Here is a 10,088-nt window from a genome sequence, read left to right as displayed (position 1 = left end):
ACGTTAGCAAACTAATTGCGACAATCACGTTTACTGATACCAGCTTTATAATTGAATTCAGATTCTCAAGTTACCATGGTGGGATTGGGCCTTGCGATTCCTAACGATAACTGAAGCAGCACAGAAACGTGTCCTAACCAGGCTTTTCCCTGTCTCTCGGAAATAATTGTAGAGGATTCTGCTCTGTCACGGCATGAAGAAAGCTCAGGTGTGACTCTAACCATTAGCCATTGAAGGGGCGACAGTTCATAAGGGGGTGGGGAGGCAGCGAGAGGAATCGGAAGCGATTGTTGGACATCATCTGACGTGTTGTGCTTTCCATCCAGTGTGACTGCACATCAATCAGAAGAGGGAGCCCTTACTGATTATCCCCAGCCCAGAAGTGTTGACCATTTGGGACCTTCTCGCAATATCCTAGTTGAAATTATCCGACACCGTTTAATCAAATTTGGGATCTGACTTGGTGTGGCTGTGCAGTGGCATGACCTTCCCCACCCCTGCCTACAAACCATTAGCAGAGTCAGTGGTTGATTCACAGTGCCCCAGTCCCATTTTAACTCTGCCCCCTTCCTCCGAATTCAGTTCATGCTCACCCATGCAGACCAGAATAAAGCAAGGGTCACAATGCATTTAGAATTGATTAAACTCTGTGTCAAAGTGTTTTTTGGCAGGTACATGATGGATTTATAAATTCCAGAGTCACCTCCCTTGCTGTAGGTTATCAGGCAGAGTAATGATCACCTTGAGGCTTCTTGGCCCCGTTCCATGCACAATTACTCATGAAGAATTAGATATAGATGGGGAGAGTGGTACGTTCAGACACTATAAATAGACAAAACAGATGGTCAGCAATGAATTGCAAACACTTACGTGCTCCTGAGTTGGTTCTGAACACGTCAGGCAACAGGAACAATATGGCATTGCCTTTATTAGCAGTCGGCTGTTCAAACACAGGCCATGTGCTGTTTCTTCATTCGCTTGTGCTATCACCTGGTGCTAACATTGAACCAACAAGTAACAGTGTCCACTGAGAGAGAGGCTACATCTATTCCTGAGCACTCTGGGTGGCTGGCATCATGATTCAAAGTTGCTCACACCTTAGAATCAAAAAATCATTGCAGCTCAGAAGGAGCCATTCAGCCCATCATTACCAGCTGGCTAAGCAATCCAGTTGGTGCCACTCATCCTGTTCTTCCTCATAAACCTGCAAATTTTCCCTTTTCCTGTAGCCAACTTCCTTTAGAAAGTTGCTATTGAATGGATGGCATGGTGGCACAGTGGTTAGCACTGCCGTCTCACATCGCCAGGGACACCGGGTCGATTCCGACCTCGGGACCCTGTCTGTGCGGAGTCTGCGCGTTCTCCCCATCTCTGCGTGGGTTTCCTCCGGGTGCTCCGATTTCCCCCCACAGTCCAAAGATCTGCAGGTTAGATGGATTGGCCGTGATAAATTGCCGCTTAGTGTATCGCGATGTGGGGAGTAGGTGACAGGCCCTAAGGCCGGGATTGAACCTGGGTCCCTAGTGCTGTGAGGCAGCGGTGTTAACCACTGTGCTCCTGTGCCTCTGATACAAATACAGATTGTTTGAAGTTGACCCTAATGAGTGACTCTCACTTGTTTCTCCTCTTGATGTTCAGAGATTGAGGGATAACTATTGTCCTGCTTTCCTCCAAAATATCAATGTCAATGTCGTCCACAGAGGGCATCTTTGACAATGCAGCTCCCCCTCAGTATTGCGCTGGCGTGTCAGTCTAGATTAGGTGCTGAAGGATCTGGAGTGGTACTTGAACCCATGCAGAGACTTAGGCCTAGCATCCCCACAGTTCAGAAGGAGGCCACTCGGTCCATCGAGTCTGCACCCACCCTTGGAAAGAGCAGCCACCCTAACATCAAACCCCCACCCTATCCCCGTAACCCAGTAACTACACTTAACCCCTTTTGGGGCAATCTAATAATAATAATAATCGCTCATTTAGCATGGCCAACCACCTAACCTGCACATTTTTGGACTGTGGGAGGAAACGGGAGGAAATCCACGCAGACACAGGGAGAATGTGTAAACTCACACAGTCACCAGAGGCCAGAATTGAAGCCGGGTCCCTGGCGCTGTGAGACAGCAGTGCTAACCACTGTGCCACAGTGCCACCCCATAGAGAGAGGGCTTCTGAGAGATGGAGAAATGAAATGAAAAATGAAATGAAAATCGCTTATTGTCACAAGTAAGCTTCAAATGAAGTTACTGTGAAAAGCCCCTAGTCGCCACATTCCAGCGCCTGTTCGGGGAGGCTGGTACGGGAAGAAGATACATTCTGTCAACACAGAGGTGAAAGTACAGAGTTGCAATCCACTGTGCCACGCGTTCCTTAGAGAGAAAAGAAAGTGATTGATATAAAAATATTTTCTCCAATAGCTGTTGCCATCTTGTGACCACTGAATGACATTGCCAGTGTAAAACTTTGAGAATGCTACCGATATTTGGGGTTCATTGTTGGCCTGAAGTAACGTCTGTGGTTTTCATTACTAACCATTTTTTAAACAATTGAGTTTGAATTTCTGCCAGTTGAGATGTTTTTCAGGATGGCAGCAACAACATTTAATGGTTTGCAACGATATTTAATGGATTGCAACGATTTATGACTAAGTTGCCCAAGAGTGTGGGGTCAGCGATATTTTGTTGGTACAGTGGGCAATTAACAGGCTTTTTATCAGCTTTGAAGAAATGGCTAAAAAGTGCCCATTGATTGTCGTCATTGATTTAATTGATTAATCATATTTCTAGGGCAAAGTATTTATATTAGAGGGAAACCTTTCTTGCTGTTTTGACATTTTGGTCCAAAGTGTTATTAACAACTGATCTTCATGGCTTTAGTGTCTGTGGGACTTGGGTTAAAATATGTTGAAGAGGGTGGGTTGATATTGTTTGTAATCGCGCTGTATCTAAAGGGAATGTGCCACAATGGAATGTAAACTCTGGGGACTGAGGAATAAGCGATGGATGTTTGACTTTGGTCTACATGACTCTACTTACAGAGTTGGGGTGATCTTTATACTAAGCCAATGGAAGAGGTGAGTTTGGACTATTTCCAAATAAGGGATGCTGGAATAGGTGGGGAAAAAAGTTGGAAAATCTGAGTTTTTGTGGCACAGATTTTAACATGGCTTCTGTGGTGTGATTCTTCTGGGACACAGTTCAGCATCACTCCACAAACAGAAGAAGGAAAAGACATTGGGCGCGATTTCAACGGGACAAAAACAGAGTCCCGTATTGGGCGCGTTTAGCAGGCGCCTACAGCACCGAGAAACATTGCGCTATTTAATGGCACTTTGCTGATTTTATTGGCCCCAGCAAGGAACATCCTGCTCAGGCTGCACTTACCTCATATCCTCTACTGACCTCATTTCCTGCACTGACAAGCTCAGCCGGCCAGTGCAGGAAGATGACTCACAGATCTGGACGGTCATTTTTAAATGCGCCCCATTCTCCTCCCCCCCCCCTTCAGTGACCCCATCGCAGCCTCCAGACCCCCCCCCCCCCCCCCCCCACTGCACCCAACATACCTCTTAAGGGGTCATCAAGCCCCCCCCCCACCCCACCTCTTAACGGCAAGGCACCCTGGGCTGATCCCTGGCACAGGCAACCTGGCACCCAGCACCTTGGCGCTGCCAGCCTGACACCCTGGAGGTTTCCCCGCCAGCCTGGCAGTGCCATCTGGACACCCTAGCATTTCCAGGTGGCACTGACAGGATATCTGAGTTGCAGTGCCAAGGTGCCCCAGTGCCAGTGGGAATGCCAGGGTACCACCCTACCCAGAGCCCGACCACCCAGGGATCTCTGATGACCTGGAAGACCCCCACCAGGTACCATTATACCTGGTCCACATTTGTATGGACAGATGCTAACCGGGCACTGGTGAGGTCTCCCAGGCGAGGCCATTAGTTCCCAAGCACCGAGAGAACACAGTGTAATCATATTTAAATTAACCGAATTGATCATTTAGATATGTTAATCTGGATCCTGCCCAGAGAGGACAAGATCCAGATCGCATTGCCTCTCAAGATCTCACTGAATCTCACGAGGGGTTTCAAGTGTCGCAAATCTTTCGAGGGGTCTCTTGTGAGATTCAATGGCCTCGTCGCATCACCAAATCAGGCACGTCGAGGACGTAGAACCACGGCCATTTTCTGTGCTGGCAACGCACAAGGAGGCCCTCGGGCCTTGAGGGATAAAACATTTCCATGTTGACTTCACGATTTTTGTTGTGGATATGTAAAATTCTGTTTAATGAATTTACTTGATTGATAAATATTAGTTATTCGTACCTTGGTGAGTCAGCCACAACTGGGGGCACTAATGTTAGAAATTCACAACTTAGTGATTTGAATTGGAAGGGTTTTATATGTTAAGACTCTAAGATCTTACACCGATGAATACCTTGCAGTGGGAGGACCAGTTTAGATTTTGTGATCAAGGCTCCTGGCATGGAGTTTGAATCCACAGTGTTAATGAGGTCTTGGAGACGAAACCATGGAAGGTTTTGAAAAAACAAGGCTATGAATGTTAAAATCGAGCAGTTACTGGACTGGGAGCCAATGTAGGTCTTCAAGCACAGGGGAGTTGGGTAAGTGAGACTAGGCCTCATTCCGTGAGATTGCCAACGAAAATGACAAATAATTAGCATCTTCCTCAAGACTTGTCCAAAGCACATCACAGAGAAAAGGCAGAACATTGTGCACTAGTCTACTGCTAACTAGTTAGAAAGATATAGCAGTTTACACAACGACTGGATTTCTCAAAGTGTTTTACGGCCAACCACATACTTTTGAATCATGATCACTGTTGTGGAAACACAGCGGACAATTTTCCACCCAGCAAACTGCAATCTGCTGATGACCAGGTTATCTGTCTTCTTTTGAGGTGTTAAGTATGGGATCAATATTGGCCAGGAAACTGGGGATGATTCCCCTACTCTTCGAAATAATGACACGGGGCCGACATGAAAGACAGGTGAAGACTCAGTTTAAGGTCTAATCTGAATAGTAGCACATCCAACAGTACAGCACCCAATCAGCACTGCACTGCAGCACCAGCATGGATTTTTGTGCTCAAGTCCTAGAATGGGACTAAGGCGGCACGGTGCCACAGTGGTTAGCATTGCTACCGCACAACGCCAGGGACCCAAGTTCAATTCCGACTTTGGGTGACTGTATCTCCCTGTATCTACGTGGGTTTCCTCCGGGTGCTCTGCTTTCCTCCTAGTGCCAAAAGATGTGCAGGTTAGGTGAATTGACCATGATCAATTGCGCCTTCGTGTCCAGAGGTTGTTGTGTTTGGTGTTTGATGCCTAGCAAGGAATCTACCAAATGTCTTGTGACTTGTCCAAAGACAAGATCTTTATTAAATCACACGTGGTACGATAGCAATCTGTTACAGAGCAATATCATGGAGTTTCTTTGCACTCCCCTGGAACTACCCCTAGGCATGACTCTCCTCTTGTACGTCTCATAACCATCTCTCGATCACCGGATGTGTCTTTTACCTGAGTGCCACATGACCCCTGTCTCAAGATCACATGGTGGGTCTGTACCGCCACCTGCTGGTTGGCGGTCACACCAGCAGCCTTCTACAATATTGCTTACAGGCATATCACCACATCCCCCTTCCTCAGGAAACATTAATGTTTGTTTACAAACATGATTACTATTTTTAACTTTATAGATTTATGATATGTTTAAACAATGTGAACAAGTTTAACAAGGGTGTCCATGAACATGATATGCCTGGTCAGTGTACATCTCTTTTGCACAGATCATTGTGCCTCCCTCACGGGATCACCTCGATCACAAGGGCTGCCAGCCTTTTTGAAGATTGGTTTACAAGCCGGCATGTTACTTTGGAAGGCCTGCAATGTGATTGCCACGGGTGCGTCACCAGCTCCTTTTACGCTTCTTGTCACAACACTGTTTGCTGTTTATTTTGCCTCTGGTTTGTCAGTAATGACCTCACCTTCTTCTCTTTTACTTTTGTCAGTGGGATGAGCTAACTCTCCCACTCTTCTCCTCTTCCTCCTCTTGATTTGACAATTGGTTGGGGAATTCTTTTGTCTTTATGTTGAGGTTTGCCAGCTCCTACTTCGGTGCTGGTCTGCACCCTGGGCTCGGAGGTCTGCGGACTCTCAGGTGGATCTCGAGGCACCGACGCATCATCACTGGGTTGCGTGACCACGCCCACTTCTGCGGCCTCAACGGGATGTTGGAGAGCCTCGGCTTCTGGTGCCTGGGTGGATGTTAAATCTACGGCATCAGGTGCTGCCCCTTCCTGGCTCACTGGAGCATCGCACAATGGCTCCTCTTCACTCAAAATGACTATGCTGACACTCTCTGGTCGCGATGATCCAGGCGTTGGGTCATCATGGTCTTGTTCGATGACATATGATTGATCCGTTGAGCTGCCTCGTGAGATAGTCATCAGCTCCTCCCCTGTTTCACTCTCGGAATTGTCAATCTCTTCAACATCAGAGTTGCCATCAACATATTCATCATCGATGTCTTCCCACTCATCCTCAGTATCCTCGAGGATCTCCGCTGTTTCACTCTCGGAGTCATCAATCAGTTCATCATCAGAGTTGCCATCATTTTATGCATCATCGATGTCTTCCCATTTACCCTCGGTATCCTTGAGGATCAGGGAGTCAACTACCGGAATCATTTCAGAAGCCTGGAGCGATTCCCCATTATCTCTGGAGCAAGTTTCTCGAAGATTTGGATGGTGTCGACTGTTTCGAGCTTGTTCAGTGGCTGGTCCTCTGTGGTATCAGCAGCTTCGATCTCAGTTTTTATTTTGGAGTGTGCCACCTCAGAGCTCCTGCTCTTCTCAGTGTCCAGCGCGGTCTGGGCGTCTCCTGTGGCCACCTCGACATTCCTTCCAAACCACCGGAGTAGCACTTCTTGGGCCTTTTCATTCAGCCCACCCTTGCTCCTGCGAAAAAGGTCTACGAGCAGTTGATACTGGTCTTCGTACTGTCTCACCTTCTACGCCATTACTTTCTGTATCCTCTTCGAAATCTTCAAACATATATTCATTGTACTCATCATCGGATTCAGCATTGTCTGCAATGATTTCACCTGTAAAATACAACATTGCACACGGAATTATGTGTTGGCGTAGGAGGCCGCCAAAATCAAAGTCAGCCTGGCGTTTCGCTGCTGAACGTTTGCTTAACATTCCACGCTGTGGAACATCAGGAGGACTGACGAAATTAAAGAACAATTCATTTGGTACTGTTCTGCGAGCGCTTTGACCTTTGTGCTTCGGTTTAGTTTGAATTGTTTCCAAAGTTATATTTTTGACCTCCTTTCAGTCGATCGTACAACCTGTGCATCACGTGATTTCTGACTCATCAAAGAATGATTCAAGAGGCTGCCACTCCATCTGGTATACTTTCGTGATCACCTCATTTGTGAAAAACGTACCTCAATTCAGCCTTTGGCCATAATGGATGTTAACTTTTTAAAGGAATAAATCTTGTGCTCTGGTTAGGGGCCAGTAACTTCTTGTAAAGTAGATACATTTGTAAATCCTGGGTATTTACAAAGAGAATAAAAGGGCAAAATTCCACAGTTTCAAACAATTAGAAGAAATTTTACGATATATGAATCAGCCAAGAAAACAAGTCAATACTATCTATCTTATTTTGTAACATCCAGAATTAACATGAGGTAAGAATGAATTAATAAGAAAGCTACGGTTGAGAACACAACAAACTGCAGGTTAGATGGCAGATACAAACAAAACATATCCCTCAACATTTCTCAGCAACCTACCCAGATGCCAATGATCGCTCTGATCACAAAAGTCCTTCAAACTCTGTCTTCCTCACCTGGGATTTCAGCTTCTCTTCTCTGAGATTTAACGCCTGACTTCCCTTCAACAGAAGTACTATTTAGCCTGAAGACCCTCTTGCGTCTTTTGGGGAGCACGGTAGCATTGTGGATAGCACAATCGCTTCACAGCTCCAGGGTCCCAGATTCGATTCCGGCTTGGGTCACTGTCTGTGCGGAGTCTGCACATCCTCCCCGTGTGTGCGTGGGTTTCCTCCGGGTGCTCCGGTTTCCTCCCACAGTCCAAAGACGTGCAGGTTGGTGGATTGGCCATGATAAATTGCCCTTAGAGTCCAAAATTGCCCTTAGTGTTGGGTGAGGTTACTGGGTTATGGGGATAGGGTGGAGTTGTTGACCTTGGGTAGGGTGCTCTTTCCAAGAGCCGGTGCAGACTCGATGGGCTGAATGGCCTCCTTCTGCACTGTAAATTCTATGAGAGAAAATTTCCTCTATGAGAGCGTCTTCTCCTGCCTGCAAGTAGCTGTCAAATAACAGGACTCAAGCTTAGAATGCCCTGGCAACTCTTCGCTGAGCACACAGCCACTGCTCATGGGCTTTTCTTTGCCCCAACTCCCAGCTTCATGGAGTAGACAACCATTCAGCGACAGTGAACTGAGGATAGCTCCTCACAGGTTTCTCTGTGTCCCAACTCCCAGCTTCACACAGCAAACAGCTGCTGTTTTGTGCTGCGTAAACAGATCCGTGTCCTGTTAGATCTTACAACAAGAGCTCCCACAATTTTACAAAAAGGAGGAGAGTAGCTAAAGTAAATGCTGGCCACTTCAAGATAGGAGAAGTGTCTGAGACATAGAACAAATATTTTGTGTCCTTCTTTATGGCAGATGACACACATTATTAACCAGAAACACAGGGTAACCTAAGGGTCTAATAAGAGTAAGGAACTTAAAATAATTCAAATCAACAGAGTAAAAAGCATTAGAGAAGCGAATGGGTCTAAAATCCTATTTCTCCCCAGGATTTGATGGCCTACATCCTTGAGTTCCAAAATATGTACTTGCAGGGTTAATGGATGAACTGGTTTTGATTTTCCCAAATTCCTTAGATTCTAGAATGTTTCCAGAAGATTTGAAGTTAACAGATGTAACGCTGCTATGCAAGGAAGGATCGTGAGACAATAAAGGAAATTTTAACTACAGGCCAGCGAGCCTGACATCAGTCATGAGGAAAACGGAAGAATTTATTATTCAGAATGTTAGGATAGTTACAGTATAGAAGAAGACCATTCAGCCCGTTGAGTCTGTGCCAGTTCTCTTTAAGAGCAATTTGTCTAGCTTCAATCTGCCCTCCCCCTGCAGCCCAGCAAATTGTTCATCTGCAAATGCTTATCCATTCACATTTGAAAGCTGCAATTAAATCCACATCCCCCACCCTCCCAAGAAGCATAAACCAGATCTTAACCAATCGCTACATTAAAAAATGGTTTTTCACATCACCTTTGGTTCTTTTGCCAATCACCTGAAATCAGTCCTTTGGTTCTCAAACTCTCCATCAAAGACAACTGTTTCTCCCTATCTACTCTTCCCAGACGTCTATCAAATCCTCTGAACCTTCCCTTCTCTAATGTAGCTTTTTCGTGAACCTTTTCTACATCCTCTCTAACACCCTCACATTGGGCTGGATTCTCCGCTCTCCAATGCTGAAATCACGTTCGGCGACGGGTCAGAGAATCCATTTTGACGCCCATATTGGGAGCAGCGCCGATTTTTGAATTCTGCACACCCTGAAAAGCGGCGTGCTCCACGTCTATCCATCGGCTCAGGCCATTGCCTGAGGTCCACCTCACGATGCTCCATCCCCGGCCGGCCGAGTTCCCGACGGCGTGGGTTGTGTGTGCTCACACCGTTCGTGAACTTGGCATGGCGGCTACGGACTCAGTCCGGGGCCACCACAGTTGAGGGAGGACCGATCGGCGGGCGGGGGGGGGGGGGGGGGGGGGGGGGCTTGATTCGGGGCTGGGAGCACGGTGAGCGGGGGGGGGGGGGGGGGGGGGGGTCCTGGGTGTGCGAGCAGCCGATGGGGGGGCACTACTTTGCCGGTCCAGGTCCATGGACTGAGTCCGCCATGGAGCACGGCACGGCTGCTGTGCGCAGTCTCTGAGCGGGAAGTGCTGGGGGCGTGAAACACCACCATTTGCACACCAGACTTCGGCTCCAAAACGGAGAATCGTGCCCATTGTTTTCTAAACTGC

This window comes from Scyliorhinus canicula, chromosome 5 (genome assembly GCF_902713615.1).
Source record: "Scyliorhinus canicula chromosome 5, sScyCan1.1, whole genome shotgun sequence".
NCBI lineage: Eukaryota > Metazoa > Chordata > Chondrichthyes > Carcharhiniformes > Scyliorhinidae > Scyliorhinus > Scyliorhinus canicula.
The sequence above is the reverse complement of the archived record's forward strand: the minus strand, read 5'-3'. Positions refer to the sequence as shown.